General features: G+C 36.4%; 1 long non-coding RNA gene across 1 annotated transcript in view; it reads left to right on the plus strand.

Annotated features, from left to right (window-relative positions):
* The window catches only part of LOC138364093 (uncharacterized), a 73,200-nt gene extending 56,541 nt beyond the window's left edge, over positions 1–16,659 (plus strand). The window contains exons 2-3 of the long non-coding RNA XR_011228286.1: positions 15,928–16,114; positions 16,578–16,659. This is a non-coding gene — a long non-coding RNA (uncharacterized lncRNA). The remainder of the gene's footprint in view (positions 1–15,927; positions 16,115–16,577) is intronic.
* Positions 16,660–17,421: the final 762 nt, after the last annotated feature.

Here is a 17,421-nt window from a genome sequence, read left to right on the forward strand (position 1 = left end):
GGTATAAAATCGAAGCTGTTTAAACTCTGTTTAGTTATAGTTGTGTGTGTGTGTGTAAACTAAAGTCTTTGAAAATGTAAAAAGTTACTACGAAACGTGTTTAAGTGTCGCATCAGACTGGAAATAAAAATGAATTTTGGAGAATTGGTTTTTCAGTTACCATCAACAGTGAAAAGAAATATAAGAAATAGAGAAAACTCGTGTTAGAATTATTAATCTTACTTTTTCGGTCATATTTATTAATATATGTCTACAGGAAAGATTGCTACAAAATATACTAATATATATATATATATATATATATATATATATATATATATATATATATATATATATATATATATATATATATATATATGTATATATATATATATATATATATGTATGTATATATATATATATATATATATATATATATATATATATATATATATATATATATATATATGTATGTATATATATATATATATATATATATATATATATATATATATATATATATATATATATATATATATATATATATATATATATATATATATGTCGTACCTAGTAGCCAGAACGCACTTGTCAGCCTACTATGCAAGGCCCGATTTGCCTAATAAGCCAAGTTTTCATGAATTAATTGTTTTTCGACTACCTAACCTACCTAACCTAACCTAACCTAACTTTTTAGGGTACCTAACCTAACCTAACCCATAAAGATAAGTTAGGTTAGGTTAGGTAGGGTTGGTTAGGTTCGGTTATATATCTAAGTTAATTTTAACCCCAATTAAAAAAAAATTACCTCATACATAATGAAATGGGTAGCTTTATCATTTCATAAGAAAAAAATTAGCGAAAATATATTAATTCAGGAAAACTTGGCTTATTAGGCAAATCGGGCCTTCCATAGTAGGCTGAGAAGTGCGTTCTGGCTACTAGGTACGACATATATATATATATATATATATATATATATGTATGTATATATATATATATATATATATATATATATATATATATATATATATATATATATATATATATATATATATATATATATATATGTCGTACCTAGTAGCCAGAACGCACTTTTTAGCCTACTATGCAAGGCCCGATTTGCCTAATAAGCCAAGTTTTCCTGAATTAATATATTTTCTCATTTTTTTTTCTTATGAAATGATAAAGCTACCCATTTCATTATGTATGAGGTCAATTTTTTTTATTTTAGTTAAAATTAACGTAGATATATGACCGAACCTAACCAACCCTACCTAACCTAACCTAACCTATCTTTATAGATTAGGTTAGGTTAGGTAGCCGAAAAAGTTAGGTTAGGTTAGGTTAGGTAGGTTAGGTAGTCGAAAACCAATTAATTCATAAAAACTTAGCTTATTAGGCACATCGGGCCTTGCATAGTAGACTGAGAAGTGCGTTCTGGCTACTAGGTACGACATATATATATATATATATATATATATATATATATATATATATATATATATATATATATATATATATATATATATATATATATATTGTCGGAAAATCCGACACCATTTAATATAACATACAGACAGATAATAATTGCTGTATTGTATAAACAAGTTACCCATAGAAAACGTAACTTGCAGTGGAATTACCGTCTATAGAAAATGGGATATCATTACCACATACTATTATAAATTCACCAGCTATTCTGGTGGGAATTATTCTTAAATACATTAGTCTTTGGACTTTACCATCATAAAACATTTCATATAAATTAACTTAATTATCAATATTAAAGTAGAGTAAATGTGACCCTTCTATCACTTACTGTCATCTGGACAATGTAAGCCAGGCGTCAGTGTGAGGGAGGGGCAGCAGCCATTGTTATAATAAGACCACAGAGGCTCACGGGAGCAAATACGGCTCCTGTTAATTTTACTTGGACGAAGTGTTATGGAAACCAAAGGTGTACCATTATCAACACGCTGTCAACAAATCAAGTTAAATGTTCTTCTGAAACCCATTTATCTTTCATTTATGGCCATTAATATCAGTATATAAGGTGACCTGGTTAGAGCACGAGGCAGCCTCAAACTAAAGGTAATTAGCCCAGGTCTTCATTGTTCCATGTACAGTGTTTCTCTGATATAGCTGTCATATATATAGGAATCTGGCTTCACAGTTAGTGCCCTTTTGACAGGTCAAGACGAGGAAGCATGCTTTGTGCATCAGTTACCAGGGTGATGGAAGCTACCTCAAAGAGGGAAAATGTGGTGTCTACACCCTAGTTATACCTGGTGGACTAAGGCCTGCTGTACTATAAGATAAGGAACCTTTTCAATGTATGTAGTCTAATACTGTAGTTTGATTGGCTGCATATATATAAATTAAATTTATATAAACCCCCCTAATGTGTAGAGGATCGATTTGTGAGATTATGAGATTACTGCAGAAATACAGTCCACTTATCATTATACAAATTGCTATCGAAGTATATAAATTAATGTAAATATAAATTCCATATAAATTCATATAAATTAAATAAATATAAATCTTACAGGTTGGTTCCCACATTATTTGGACCTTCAGAACCGGAATATTCGGTCCTTTGAACTCACATTTGGTTATCTTAGTACCGGATGAACCAGTTAACCAGTGGATTCATTAAATATACTAGTGCAGTGTGATTTAAACAAAGCCAGCAGTCAAAGACAGCGGCGTTGCCTCGTGGGAGCTCAGGAGCCCCCCTCAACTGAGTTCAGCCTCATCAGCGGTTTCATGCACACCCACAGATATTTGGTGGCGTGTTATTCTGTGAAATGACAGCGCTAATATTGAAGCCAGCCAAAGTAGTGGCTGTGGTTTCGCGAGATTGTTCACGGATTTCGTGGTGTTAAATTTCGCGAGAGATTATCCACGAATTTTGTGGAGTTTATTTTGCGAGGTCACTAATAATATTTAATACTTCTAGATAATATTAGAAGTTTCATAGAGGCTAATTAAGAGGCTATTATCAATAATTGTGTATATTATTTCTCCAAAATAGAGAATTATTTAATATATATTGCACTAGTGATCACAGTATAATATTTACTAATTGCCAACCCACCACAGGGTAGGATATTACCACGGACTAGTTGAACTATTATTGTTCATCCTAGTCCCATTACCATAGTCAGTTGTACTATATTCAACAACCTAACACCATTAATGAATGGTCCAGACCCTATTTTGGGTGTAATTTTTATTAACTCGAGTTGAGTTGTGTATATATAATAATTTACTTATGATCATTACACCTTTGAGTGATTAATTAGTGTCTCTACCATCCTAGGGTGATATAGAAGAGCTAACCTAAAGGTACTTTCAGTGACACTGGTTTATCACTCAAATCATTAGTGTGTATGATTGTATATATATAATGTGTATTAATTTTAAGTGCTAACTGTGGCGACCGACCTGTGAGATTTATATTTATTTAATTTATATGAATTTATATTTACGTCAATTTATATACTTCGATAGCAATTTGTATAATGATAAGTGGACTGTATTTCTGCAATAATCTCTTAATCTCACAAATCGATCCTCTACACATTAGGGGGGGTTTATATTAATTAAATATATATGCAGCCAATCAAACTACAGTATTAACTACATACATTGAAAAGGTTCCTTATCTTATAGTACAGCAGGTTAGTCCACCAGGTATAACTAGGGTGTAGACACCAAATTATCCTCTTTGAGGTAGCTTCCATCACCCAGTAACTGGTGCACAAAGTCTTCCTCGTCTTGACCTGTCAAAAGGGCGCTAGCTGTGAAGCCAGAATCCTATATATGACAAGCTATATCAGAGAAAACACTATACATGGAACAATAAAGACCTGGCTTAATTACCTTTAGTTTGAGGCTATATCGTGCTCTAACCGGCTAACCCTACCCAATAACATTAATGGCCACTAATGATAGATAATGGGTTTCGGAAAGAACACTTAACTTGATTTGATGACAGCGTGTTGAAAATGGTACACCTTTGGTTTCAATAACACTACGTCCAAGTAAAATTAACAGGAGCCGAATTTGCTCCCGTGTGAGCTTCTGGTCTAGTATAAACAATGGCTGCCCCTTCCTCCCCTGATGCCTGGCTTACATTGTCCACATGACAGAAAGTGATAGAAGGGTCACATTTACTCTACTTTAATATTGATAATTAAGTTAATTTATATAAGATGTTTTTATGATGGTAAAGTCCAAAGACTAATGTATTTAAGAATAATTCCCAGCAGAATAGCTGGTGAATTTATAATGGTATGTGGTGATGATATCCCGTTTTCTTTAGACGGTAATTCCACTACAAGTTACATTTTCTATGGGTAACTTGTTGGTAATACAGCAGCAATTTTTATCTGTCTGTATGATATATTAAAGGGTGTCGGATTTTCCGACATAATTCCCCAGGGGCTGCTCACGGGTCGAAGTCCTATTTAGAACAGACGAACACCGATACTCCTCCTTCGAATTATTTGATTAATTTGATGTTAGTAGTTAGTAATCACACATTTGTGTGTCTGTTCGCTCAGGACGGATGTCCCGTACTAGAGTTGCAGGGTTTAGAAGTCTAATGCGATTTCATTTCCCTGTTAACTCTTGAAAGGCTAATATTCAAGCCTAATTACATATTATTTAACCCAGAAGACTGAATGTGATCAAGTACTACAGTCAAGTATGATTCAGGGACTGCAGTGAGATCAGTGACATTAGATATAACTTGAAGTTTGTTCAGGTAACTGGTCACTGATATATAAACACTGAGGCCCATGGAATACATCTTGATTAAATAATAAATGTATCAAATCAGTCATCAGATTTATTGGGGTTTAATTTAGTTAATTGATTCAGAAGATTGAATAGCTCATCATTAAAGTAAAGTATGGTTCTGAGACTGCAGTGGGTTCAGTGACATTGGTCGCAGTGACTTGTAGCTGTTTAAGCTACTGTTCACTGATTTGCCACTGAGGCCTCATGAACTCATCTTCAGCTTTAAATGGTGATACTAACATCAACCTCTGTTGGTATAGTCAGCTGTAATCTCCTTAGTATAATGCTACTGGAGAAATATAATCAGCTGACAAATTTAGATTTCTATTGGTATTGTTTATCTGCAGGCATAGGTCTCCTCAGGCTTGATACTGGGCCTGAGAGTAATTTACCTCCTGCAGAGTTTAACATGGTTATACCCTGATATTTAGTAGGGCTACCGATGAATCGATGGCAATAGTCTGTCCCTACAAGGAGACCGAAGTCGTTGAGGTGATCAGACTTAATATTATCTGCCAATTTTATTCCTCTATTTCTCAGGAATTTGGCTGTTGCTCTCAGACCTTGAACTTGTAGGTCTACTGTTATTTTGTCCACCACAATGGCTTGTACTCGACAGACGTACCTGCCTAAACGTACTGATGGTTGTACCACCTGGTAGACTTGAGGTCCTGCATCTGTTACAAACCCTGAGATATTGAATGACATCTGGGCTACAGGCCTTAATTGTAGTTCATCTGCCAGCTTTTTAGTGATATATGTTCTCTGGGATCCTTGGTCAAACAACCCACGGGTATGGACCTTGGCCCTCTTATTCAGGATGGTAATTTGGGCAGTAGGCAAAGTCGTATTACCTTTAGACTTTGCCGTTTGGACACTCTTTGTTTGTTGCACCTTGCAGTACTGTACTGTGGTGGGAATGCTTTCTTCCACCTTGGGGTTTGGAGACGTTGTTTTGGTGTCTCTGCACAATGCTGCATGGTGCTGACCTTTGTTACACCTATTACAGGTGTGTAATTGGGTCTCACAGTCCTTGATGTTATGTTTCCTGAGGCACCTCGTGCAATGTTGCAAATCTTTGAGTCGCTCAACACGGGCGTCACTATCAGGAAAATTAGGGCAGTGGTACATTGAATGTTTCTCATTGCAGAACAAACATGTTCCATAGCTTCCAGTACCCTTTGGTGTCACGTTCTTGGGTGACAGTAACTATAGGCTTGGAGGGTCCCACTGCAAATACGCCCACACTGCTACTGTTCCACTTTGGTGTTGAATTATATTGTCTAGATTGATTTGGAGTACCTTTGGTACTCTGTGGTTTACTATTATTGATTTCTGAGGGTTTACTTGGTGGTTTTAATTTGTCATGTGTTCGTAATTGATGAACTACTGACTTTAGACCCTCAGATATTTCATTCATGGATAAGATGCTTTTATTGTAATGAGCACTCATTTGTCTCAATATGTCCCTAGGTATTTTCTCCTGGACAATTATTTTCAAGACCCACTCAGCCCCGTTTGTATCTGCTGTCAGGCTGAGGGCATTGATCAATGATTCTACCTCCAGCTTGAAGACTTGGAGTGAATCAGCTGAAGCCTCCGGTGGGGGTAAATGCAACAGCTCATGAACTAAATGTGATGTTCTTAATTCTGGATCAGCATAATTATCCTTGAGGAGTTTTACTGCCAGATCATAGCCGTCATTAGTTAATCTCAGATGGGATACTACTGTTTTAGCCTCACCTGATAATTGGCCTTGCAAATAAGAGAATTTACTACTCTTTGGTAAAGATTGTTTTGAGTCTACAAGGTCAACGAATTTGTTCCAAAATTCGTCCCAATCTTCCTCATCTTTTCCTGAGAAAGTGGGTAAATTAATTGGAGGGAGTCGAGCTTCTGTTTGACTCGTATTAGATGCAACTGTTGCTGTTGTTGCTGTTGCCTTGTTCTGGGCAATTAATTTGACATAAGGCTGTAACGTGGCCTGAGTGTGATCTTCATAATTCGCAAGATCAACCATAATGTCGTCTATTTCTGTTTCTAATAAATTGGTGTTGGCAAGTTCAGCCACATATGTTGCTATTTGGCATTTGATTTGCTCAAATTTACCTGCAGCTGCTTGATAATAGCTTTCCAGGTCAGCATAATCAACTTGAGATTGTTGTGACAAATCTTCACATTTCTTGATCTGTCTTGTTAAGTGGCCTTTAAGACCTGCAAGGGTTCTTTTCATTCTCCCTGCATTATCCATACTGGCTCGTTGGTGAAGCCTTGTGGGGCTTGTACTTGGGCTGCTCATAATACTGAACAAGCTCTAATGGTAGCCTAGGGTAAAATGCACTCACTAGGCAATAATCCTACCTCTACTAGAGGTTAGCACTTAAAATTAATACACATTATATATATACAATCATACACACTAATAATTTGAGTGATAAACCAGTGTCACTGGAAGTACCTTTAGGTTAGCTCTTCTATATCACCCTAGGATGGTAGAGACACTAATTAATCACTCAAAGGTGTAATGATCATAAGTAAATTATTATATATACAACTCAATTCGAGTTGTTAAAATTACACCCAAAATAGGGTCTGCACCATTCATTAATGGTGTTAGGTTGTTGAATATAGTACAACTGACTATGGTAATAATGGGACTAGAATGAACGATAATAGTTCAACTAGTCAATGTTAATATCCTACCCTGTTGTGGGTTGGCAATTAGTAAATATTATACTGTGAACACTAGTGCAGTATATATTAAATAATTCTCTATTTTGGAGAAATAATATACACAATTATTGATAATAGCCTCTTAATTAGCCTCTATGAAACTTCTAATAATATCAAGAAGTATTAAATGTTATTAGTGACCTCGCGAAATAAACTCCACAAAATTCGTAGATAATCTCTCGCGAAATTTAACACCACGAAATCCGTGAACAATATCGCGAAGACACAGTCACTAATTTGGCTGGCTTCAATATTAGCGCTGTCATTTCACAGAATAACACGCCACCAAATCTGTGGGTGTACATGAAATCGCTGACGAAGCTGATCTGAACTGAGCGGGGCTCGTGAACTCGCACGAGGCAACGCCGCCGTCATTGACTGCTGGCTTTCTTTAAATAACACTGCACTAGTATATTTAATGAATCCACTGGTTAACTGGTTCATCCGGTACTAAGATGACCAAATGTGGGTTCAAAGAATCAAATAATCCGTCATCCGGTTCGAAGATGACCAAATAATGTGGCGACCGACCTGTGAGATTTATATTTATTTAATTTATATGAATTTATATTTACGTCAATTTATATACTTCGATAGCAATTTGTATAATGATAAGTGCACTGTATTTCTGCAATAATCTCTTAATCTCACAAATCGATCCTCTACACATTAGGGGGGTTTATATTAATTAAATATATATGCAGCCAATCAAACTACAGTATTAACTACATACATTGAAAAGGTTCCTTATCTTATAGTACAGCAGGTTAGTCCACCAGGTATAACTAGGGTGTAGACACCAAGTTATCCTCTTTGAGGTAGCTTCCATCACCCAGTAACTGGTGCACAAAGTCTTCCTCGTCTTGACCTGTCAAAAGGGCGCTAGCTGTGAAGCCAGAATCCTATATATGACAAGCTATATCAGAGAAAACACTATACATGGAACAATAAAGACCTGGCTTAATTACCTTTAGTTTGAGGCTATATCGTGCTCTAACCGGTAACCCTACCCAATGACATTAATGGCCACTAATGATAGATAATGGGTTTTGGAAAGAACACTTAACTTGATTTGATGACAGCGTGTTGAAAATGGTACACCTTTGGTTTCCATAACACTACGTCCATGTAAAATTAACAGGAGCCGAATTTGCTCCCGTGTGAGCCTCTGGTCTAGTATAAACAATGGCTGCCCCTTCCTCCCCTGACGCCTGGCTTACATTGTCCACATGACAGAAAGTGATAGAAGGGTCACATTTACTCTACTTTAATATTGATAATTAAGTTAATTTATATAAGATGTTTTTATGATGGTAAAGTCCAAAGACTAATGTATTTAAGAATAATTCCCAGCAGAATAGCTGGTGAATTTATAATGGTATGTGGTGATGATATCCCGTTTTCTTTAGACGGTAATTCCACTACAAGTTACATTTTCTATGGGTAACTTGTTGGTAATACAGCAGCAATTATTATCTGTCTGTATGATATATTAAATGGTGTCGGATTTTCCGACACTAACCTCTAGTAGAGGTAGGATTATTGCCTAGTGAGTGCAGAATTTACCCTAGGCTACCATCAATACTTGTTCAGTATTATGAGCGACCCAAGTACAAGTCCAACAAGGCTTCACCAACTAGCTAGTATGGATAATGCAGGGAGAATGAGAAGAACCCTTGCAGGTCTTAAAGGCCACTTAACAAGACAGATCAAGAAATGTGAAGATATGTCACAGCAATCACCAGTTGATTATACTGACCTGGAAAGCTATTATCAAGCAGCTGCAGGTAAATTTGAGCAAATCAAATGCCAAATAGCTCTCCTTGTGGGGACAGACTACTACCATCAATTCATTGGTAGCCCTACTAAATATCAGGGCATAACCATGTTAAACTCTGCAGGAAGTAAATTACTCTCAGGCCCAGTATCAAGCCTGAGGAGACCTATGCCTGCAGATAAACAATACCAGTAGAAATCTAAATTTGTCAGCTGATTATATTTCTCCAGTAGCATTATACTAATGAGATTACAGCTGACTATAGTAACAGAGGTTGATGATACTAACATCAATTAAAGCTGAAGATGAGTTCATGAGGCCTCAGTGGCAAATCAGTGAACAGTAGCCTAAACAGCTACAAGTCACTGCGACCAATGTCACTGAACCCACTGCAGTCTCAGAACCATACTTTACTTTAATGATGAGCTATTCAATCTTCTGAATCAATTAACTAAATTTAACCCCAATAAATCTGATGACTGATTTGATACATTTATTATTTAATCAAGATGTATTCCATGGGCCTCAGTGTTTATATATCAGTGACCAGTTACCTGAACAGTTATATCTAATGTCACTGATCTCACTGCAGTCCCTGAATCATACTTGACTGTAGTACTTGATCACATTCAGTCTTCTGGGTTAAATAATATGTAATTAGGCTTGAATATTAGCCTTTCAAGAGTTGACAGGGAAATGAAATCGCATTAGACTTCTAACCCCTGCAACTCTAGTACGGGACATCCGTCCTTTACGAACAGACGCACAAATGTGTGATTACTAACTACTAACATCAAATTAATCTAATAATTCGAAGGAGTATCATCGGTGTTCGTCTGTTCTAAAGAGGACTTCAACCCGTGAGCAGCCCCCTGGGGAATTATGTCGGAAAGTCCGACACCATTTAATATAACATACAGACAGATAATAATTGCTGTATTGTATAAACAAGTTACCCATAGAAAACGTAACTTGTAGTGGAATTACCGTCTATAGAAAGCGGGATATCATTACCACATACTATTATAAATTCACCAGTTATTCTGGTGGGAATTATTCTTAAATACATTAGTCTTTGGACTTTACCATCATAAAACATTTCATATAAATTAACTTAATTATCAATATTAAAGTAGAGTAAATGTGACCCTTCTATCACTTACTGTCATCTGGACAATGTAAGCCAGGCGTCAGTGTGAGGGAGGGGCAGCAGCCATTGTTATACTAAGACCACAGTGGCTCACGGGAGCAAATACGGCTCCTGTTAATTTTACTTGGACGAAGTGTTATGGAAACCAAAGGTGTACCATTATCAACACGCTGTCAACAAATCAAGTTAAGTGTTCTTCCGAAACCCATTTATCTTTCATTTATGGCCATTAATGTCAGTATATAAGGTGACCCGGTTAGAGCACGAGGCAGCCTCAAACTAAAGGTAATTAGCCCAGGTCTTCATTGTTCCATGTACAGTGTTTCTCTGATATAGCTGTCATATATAGGAATCTGGCTTCACAGTTAGCGCCCTTTTCACAGGTCAAGGCGAGGAAGCATGCTTTGTGCATCAGTTACCAGGGTGATGGAAGCTACCTCAAAGAGGGAAAATGTGGTGTCTACACCCTAGTTATACCTGGTGGACTAAGGCCTGCTGTACTATAAGATAAGGAACCTTTTCAATGTATGTAGTCTAATACTGTAGTTTGATTGGCTGCATATATATAAATTAAATTTATATAAACCCCCCTAATGTGTAGAGGATCGATTTGTGAGATTATGAGATTATTGCAGAAATACAGTCCACTTATCATTATACAAATTGCTATCGAAGTATATAAATTAATGTAAATATAAATTCTATATAAATTCATATAAATTAAATAAATATAAATCTCACAGGTCGGTTCCCATATATATATATATATATATATATATATATATATATATATATATATATATATATATATATATATATATATATATATATATATATATATGCACGGTAAACCTATTTAAACTCACAAGTCAAAAAATCTTGACTTGTAGATATTGTAAACTCACAATATCTATTTTTTGTGCAGACAAGAGCATTTAAATCGATTGTTTTCTTTCTTAGACTTCTACTGTTAGTGTAATATACGATAAATGCATCGTTATTATGAGGCCCTTAAGAGCCTCATAATAACCAAAATATTCAAAATAATAAAAGAGAATTCTCTTTTCCTGATCATTTTTGCCAATTTGTTTTCCCCACAAACACTTACTTTTATTACCTCCTTTATCCATATCATTTCCCATACCACTATCTACTAACAGTTTAAACCCAATCCTAAACAAACGCCTCCAACTACTGGTTCCAATGAGTTCCCAACAACAACCCCAGCTCTCAATAGATGCACCCCATCCCGAGCATACATTACCTTTCTTTCATAGAAGTGTTCCTAGTTATCTATGAAAGATATTGCACTTGATTTGCAATATTTTTCCAGACGGTAACTGACATCAAGTGCCCTCGACAACCATTCATTTCCAACTCCCTTATTTGGAGGAATGACATATGATCGGGATTCCTCCCTTGCTCCTATGGCTGTCTTAAACCTCTGTATCATTTCCTCACTCCTAACTCGTTCAACATCATTTCCACCTGCACTAATACAAATAATGGGTTTGTTCCCATTTCCAGCCAAAATATCATTCGTGTTGCCGACAATATCACCAATTCCAGCTCCCAGATAGCAAACTCTTAACGTGTTCCCCCTATCTCTGGCACAAAAATTTCTATCCAAATACCTCACCTGGGAATCTCCCACAACCAAAATTCTCTACGGTACTTCCTTTACTTTCCGAGCACTTTGTTGGACCTGCTCTTCGTTGCTTTCCCTTTCCAACGAACTGCAGGCTCACCACAGCACTCTGATGAGTGTTGTGGTGAGCCTGAATTCGTACAACTGGATAGAAATGGTAAAAAAAGTTATATGGAGGGCAAAACAAGAAACTGATGTTCGTATAGCAGAGCAAGCAAATCCTATATTTTTTTCACTTATATCGAACAATGGTTAGGGAAGGATTGATCCATTAAAAAAAGCGAGAGGTCATAACGGATAATGAAGAGGAGATTAGTATTTTTAATAAATATTATATCTATTTACTGAAAAACAATTTAACTATTTCTTCAGCCCAACAATTCCTTTGTGGGGAAACTCTAGGCAGCTAAACTCTTTTTTAAATTGACATTAATAAGATAAAGTTATGCCTTGTTTATTTTTCTTAGTAAGTAAGAATTAATGGAGTGAACTGCATATACTTGTAAACTGCCTGAAATTATCTTACACACTAATGGGAGGGACAATTGGTAGCCTAAACCACATTGATATGGCTCCTTCTTAAACTACCAATTGTTTACCTTTTATTATTATAATATACCACATGTGGTGGTCTAATCTACTAGTAATAATTACTAATTATGACTACTAATACTGATATAAATGGCTTAGCTGTGCCAGTAGTGTGGGCCTGGTAAGGCGTGTAGGTGTAGCTTCCAGATTGGGTGTGGCCCCTGGCCCTTTGTGCCACGTAATGGCGGCTGGTGGGAGGGACAAGGCTTGGCAAACAAATAGTTAATAATGTGTATGAACCAACTGTCTGCATAGATTCTTGCTGCTCCTCTCACAATTTACCTGTATGGAATGCAAGGAATTAATCAAAGTTCCCTAAACATATCAATTACAGGTATGGCATGAAATAGGTGGGTGTAATCTGGGGTACACGAACTTTGTGGTTTGGGTTCTTCCTACATTATAACCGCCTATACCTATTGATACTAAACAGTGCACTGGTTTAATATACAAATACTTGGTAAGACGGATACGGTCGTTGATGTGATAGTTGTTAGGCTGTGTTGCTGGTTGTTGACACGTAATTGGGGTGTCTAGTTGTTTCACCAGCCCTGGAGCCAAGTACAGCGTATGGCTGTTTTGTTATGATTCTGGAGCGGGAGCGTTGCTCTCAGTGGAGCCAACGCCCTGATGCTGGTTCATCTCTCAAAGTTATTTTACATTAACAAGGGAACCTAGCTACCTTATGATGTTAATTATTATATTCAGTCTTATTGATTACTTTTTTGGTTAAATCTAGATACAAAACTATTCTACAAACAATGTTTAATATTGTAAATATACGATGACGTCGGTGACGTCACGGAGTCTCCCATTTTCTTTCATGAATGGATTACAGACTAAGGGAGACTATGTTATGTGTGTGTGTGTGTGTGTGTTTCGGATTCCCGGCATCCTTCTCCCCATGTTGGTGGGGACGAGGAAAGGTTGACTAGCTTAACAGTTACCAGGGATGATGCTATTAAACAAATTGTGCAACTCAATCCAAACAAATCCCCAGGGCCGGACAAAGTGTTTGCCTGGGTGCTTAAAGAATGTAAAGAGGAGCTTCACAATCAATTGTGTACCATATTTAATAAATCATTCGAGTCAGACAGATTGGCAAAGTCGTGAAAGGTTGCTAATGTGGTACCAATTTTTTAAGAAAGGAGATACATCACAGGCTTCAAACTATCAGCCAATTAGCCTAACGTCTATTATGGGAAAGTTACTTGAATCGATAATTCCAAGTACCATTCGTCTTCATCTTGAAAAACAAATTAATAAACGATACAAACATGGTTTTACAAATGGCCGTTCATGTTTAACAAATTTTCTATCATTTTATTCCAGCATAGTTGAGGCAGTTGATAGTTTTAAGGATTTTAATGTTGTGTACCTTTACTTTAGCAAAGCTTTTGATACAGTGCCACATGAAAGACTGAATAAAAAGAACGTCTCATAATATTGGGGGGTGCTATACTAAGATGGATTAGGGCATTGCTATACCAAAGGAAGCAGAGTTAGTATACATGGGGTTAAATCAGACTGGGGAATATCTTGTAAGTGGAGTGCCTCTAGGCTCTGTCCTGGGACCTCTGTTATTCTTAATTTATATAAATGATTTAGATTCAGGTTTGAGCAGCAACATTTGCAAATTTGCCGATAATACAAAAATCGGAAGGGAAATAAACACGGAAAAAGACTCGCTATCACTTCAAGGTGATCTAAATAGGACTTTGAAATTATCAAAATATTGGAAAGTGCAGTTAAATACTGGCAAATTTTTGAGACGAGGTAATGATGATAGAGTTACAAGATACGAGCTAGATGTTTAGATTGCGAAGTCGGATTGTGAAAGGGATCTGGGAGTTATGTTAGTAAGAATTTAAAACCAAAATACAAATGCATAAATGTTCGTAATAAGGCAAATAGGACACTGGGATTTATTAATCGAAGCGTTAGTAATAAGAATATAAGAATAAAGGTAACTGCAGAAGGCCTATTGGCCCATTCGAGGTAGCTCCTATCTATAACCACCCAATCCCACTCATATACTTGTCCAACCCACGTTTGAAACAATCACGGGACCCCACCTCTACCACGCCACGTGGCAGCTGGTTCCACAAATCAACAACCCTGTTAGCGAACCAGCATTTACCCAGGTATTTCCGAAATCTAAACTTTTCCAGTTTATACCTGGATAAGTTTAGATTTTGTTGTGTGTCCTGTCTTATGTTGATACTTCTAATACCATATTAATATCCCATTTGTTATGTCCATTCATCAACTTGTAAACCTCTCTCATGTCACCCTAACGCTTTCCCTGTCCAGTGAATGCAATTTAAGTGTTGTTAATCTTTCTACATATGAAAGGTTCCTATCTTGGGGAATTAACTTTGTCATCCTACGCTAGACACGGTCAAGTGAATTTATACACATTCTATAGAACGGCGACCAAAATTGAACTATATAATCTAAATGGGGCCTAACCAGAGCAAAATATAGCTGAAGAACAGGTGAACAAATACATCCGAGAGGTTCGAACCCTCGTCACAGCTCATGTAGATTTTTTCATTTGATGCATCACGCTATTGTGATTTCTGTGTATAACACCAGGTATCTTGTTACTAACGCTTCGATTAATAAATCCCAGTGTCCTATTTGCCTTATTATGAATAATAATAATAGGAGTTATATACAGGCCATCAATTTTAGATAGGATGGAAGCAAAGCCCCTGTAGGATGAAATATCTAGCGAATCTACGTCTAGCAGTATTTGTGTCAAGGGTGACTTAATGGAATAAATTGGTTTAACTGAATAGGGAATAAAGAAGCAGATTTTCTAGAATTAATTGACGATTGCTTTCTTACGCATCACATTAAGGAACCAAAGCGGGAAAATAATATTTTAGATTTAGTATTAACTAACAGGGGAAACAAATTAATGACATCGAAATAGGGAGTGAGCTAGGGAACAGTGATCACAAAGAAATCAGATTTGGGAAAGAATGGAATAGATCTGTAGGAGAAAATTCTGTTAAAGTGCCAGATTTTCGAAAAACTGATTTTAATAGCCTAAGAATTTTTTTGGATCAAATAGATTGGAAAGTCTTGGGCAGGAGGATCGCATCACAAATGCTTTAACGACGTAAGAAAATAGCTGGAATCCTTTACAATCTTATAAGTTATAGATTAAATAAACATCTATATATTAAACTTGCCAGACACATTAAACTTGCGTTATTTTCATTGCAGATCGCATCCGAAATGCCTGCCAGGAGGGAAGCTACCCACTACACCTACTTGGACCTGCCAGATAGCGTGAAACTCAGCATGAAGAAACTGCAAGATTCTCTCTGGAGCAAAGCCAAGGAGCTCAAACATGTTGCAGCCGACCCAGACCACGGGCACATCAGCCTCGGCTACTTCATACTAGACAGAGGTAAGGAGTTGGGAAAGTGTTAGTAAATAAGTAGTGAAGATGAGAGTTAGGAGAATTGGTCAGTGGGAAGTTTACAGTCATTCGAGGATCAATAGATTGTGTTATCCAAACTAAGCTGCTTGTTTATTAGCTTGTGGTGAAAGAAGCTACATTAGGTTCTTGGATTTTAATATATTATATATAATGAACTCACAATAGTGATTTATCTGCGCTAAAATATGGTGGGACTGCAATGGGATTGAACTTGCGTCCCTTGACTCTTACTACCAGTTGATCCATGATTAAATAAAGATCTCTAGTATAGTTACTTGAATTTTGGAAGGTACCAACATTAGTGACAATATACATGTATCGGTAAAACTATGTTTATTTGTTTTAAAAAAAATAAATATTTTTCCTGAATATGCGTATATACATAGCAGGTTAAATATTAAATTATAAAATTCTTTTTTTGTAATTTCAGAAAGATGGAGCGAGGTAGATAAGCGTAAGCAGACAGATGATAATGTTGCGGTCGACATTCGTCAACTGATTGCGAAGTTCATGTTAAGTACAACAATCTTGCACCTATAAAATTGATCAATAAATGCAAACTAAACCGCCATAATTGAGGAAAGATGTACAGGTTTCATAAATGTTCGATTATTCCTCGTCTATTTCGTAGCACCTAATGTCTCCCCAGTCATAAATTTAGCTACATTGCACTTATTAACTCCATTAGAACATACGAATGAAAGTAAATGCAGAAGGCCTATTTGCCCATACGAGACAGCTCCTGTTTATATCCACCCAATCTCAGTCATACGTGTCTAACCTACGCATGAAACAATCAAGGTACTCCACTGCTAAATGTTATGCAGTAAAAAGTTCCACACACTATCAACTATGTTACCGAACCAGTATTATCATTACACAAACCACAATAGCGTGATGCATAAATTTAACAAGTCCACAATGGCCGTAATAAGGGTTCGAACCTAGGTCCGGGATGATCCCAGATGCGCCATCTCCCGGAGAAGCTGCGTGAGGCTTGTGAGGTCAGTTGCACTCAAAGATGCAATTTTTTTTTTTACCATGTCGTGGCGCAGTAGAATAAGGCGCATCTGGGATCATCCCGGACACAGGTTCGAACCCTTATCACGGCCCTTGTGAATTTGTTCATATTAATTCATTCTTCGCCTTCCTAGATAATGTAATTTAAGCTTTCTCATTATTTAAATGATTTTTTTTTATATATTGACTTATTATTTGTGCACTGTACCCCTATTAACAACGTGCTCTCTTTTTCCTCAGAAAAATAAACTGAA

Source organism: Procambarus clarkii, chromosome 12 (assembly GCF_040958095.1).
Source record: "Procambarus clarkii isolate CNS0578487 chromosome 12, FALCON_Pclarkii_2.0, whole genome shotgun sequence".
NCBI lineage: Eukaryota > Metazoa > Arthropoda > Malacostraca > Decapoda > Cambaridae > Procambarus > Procambarus clarkii.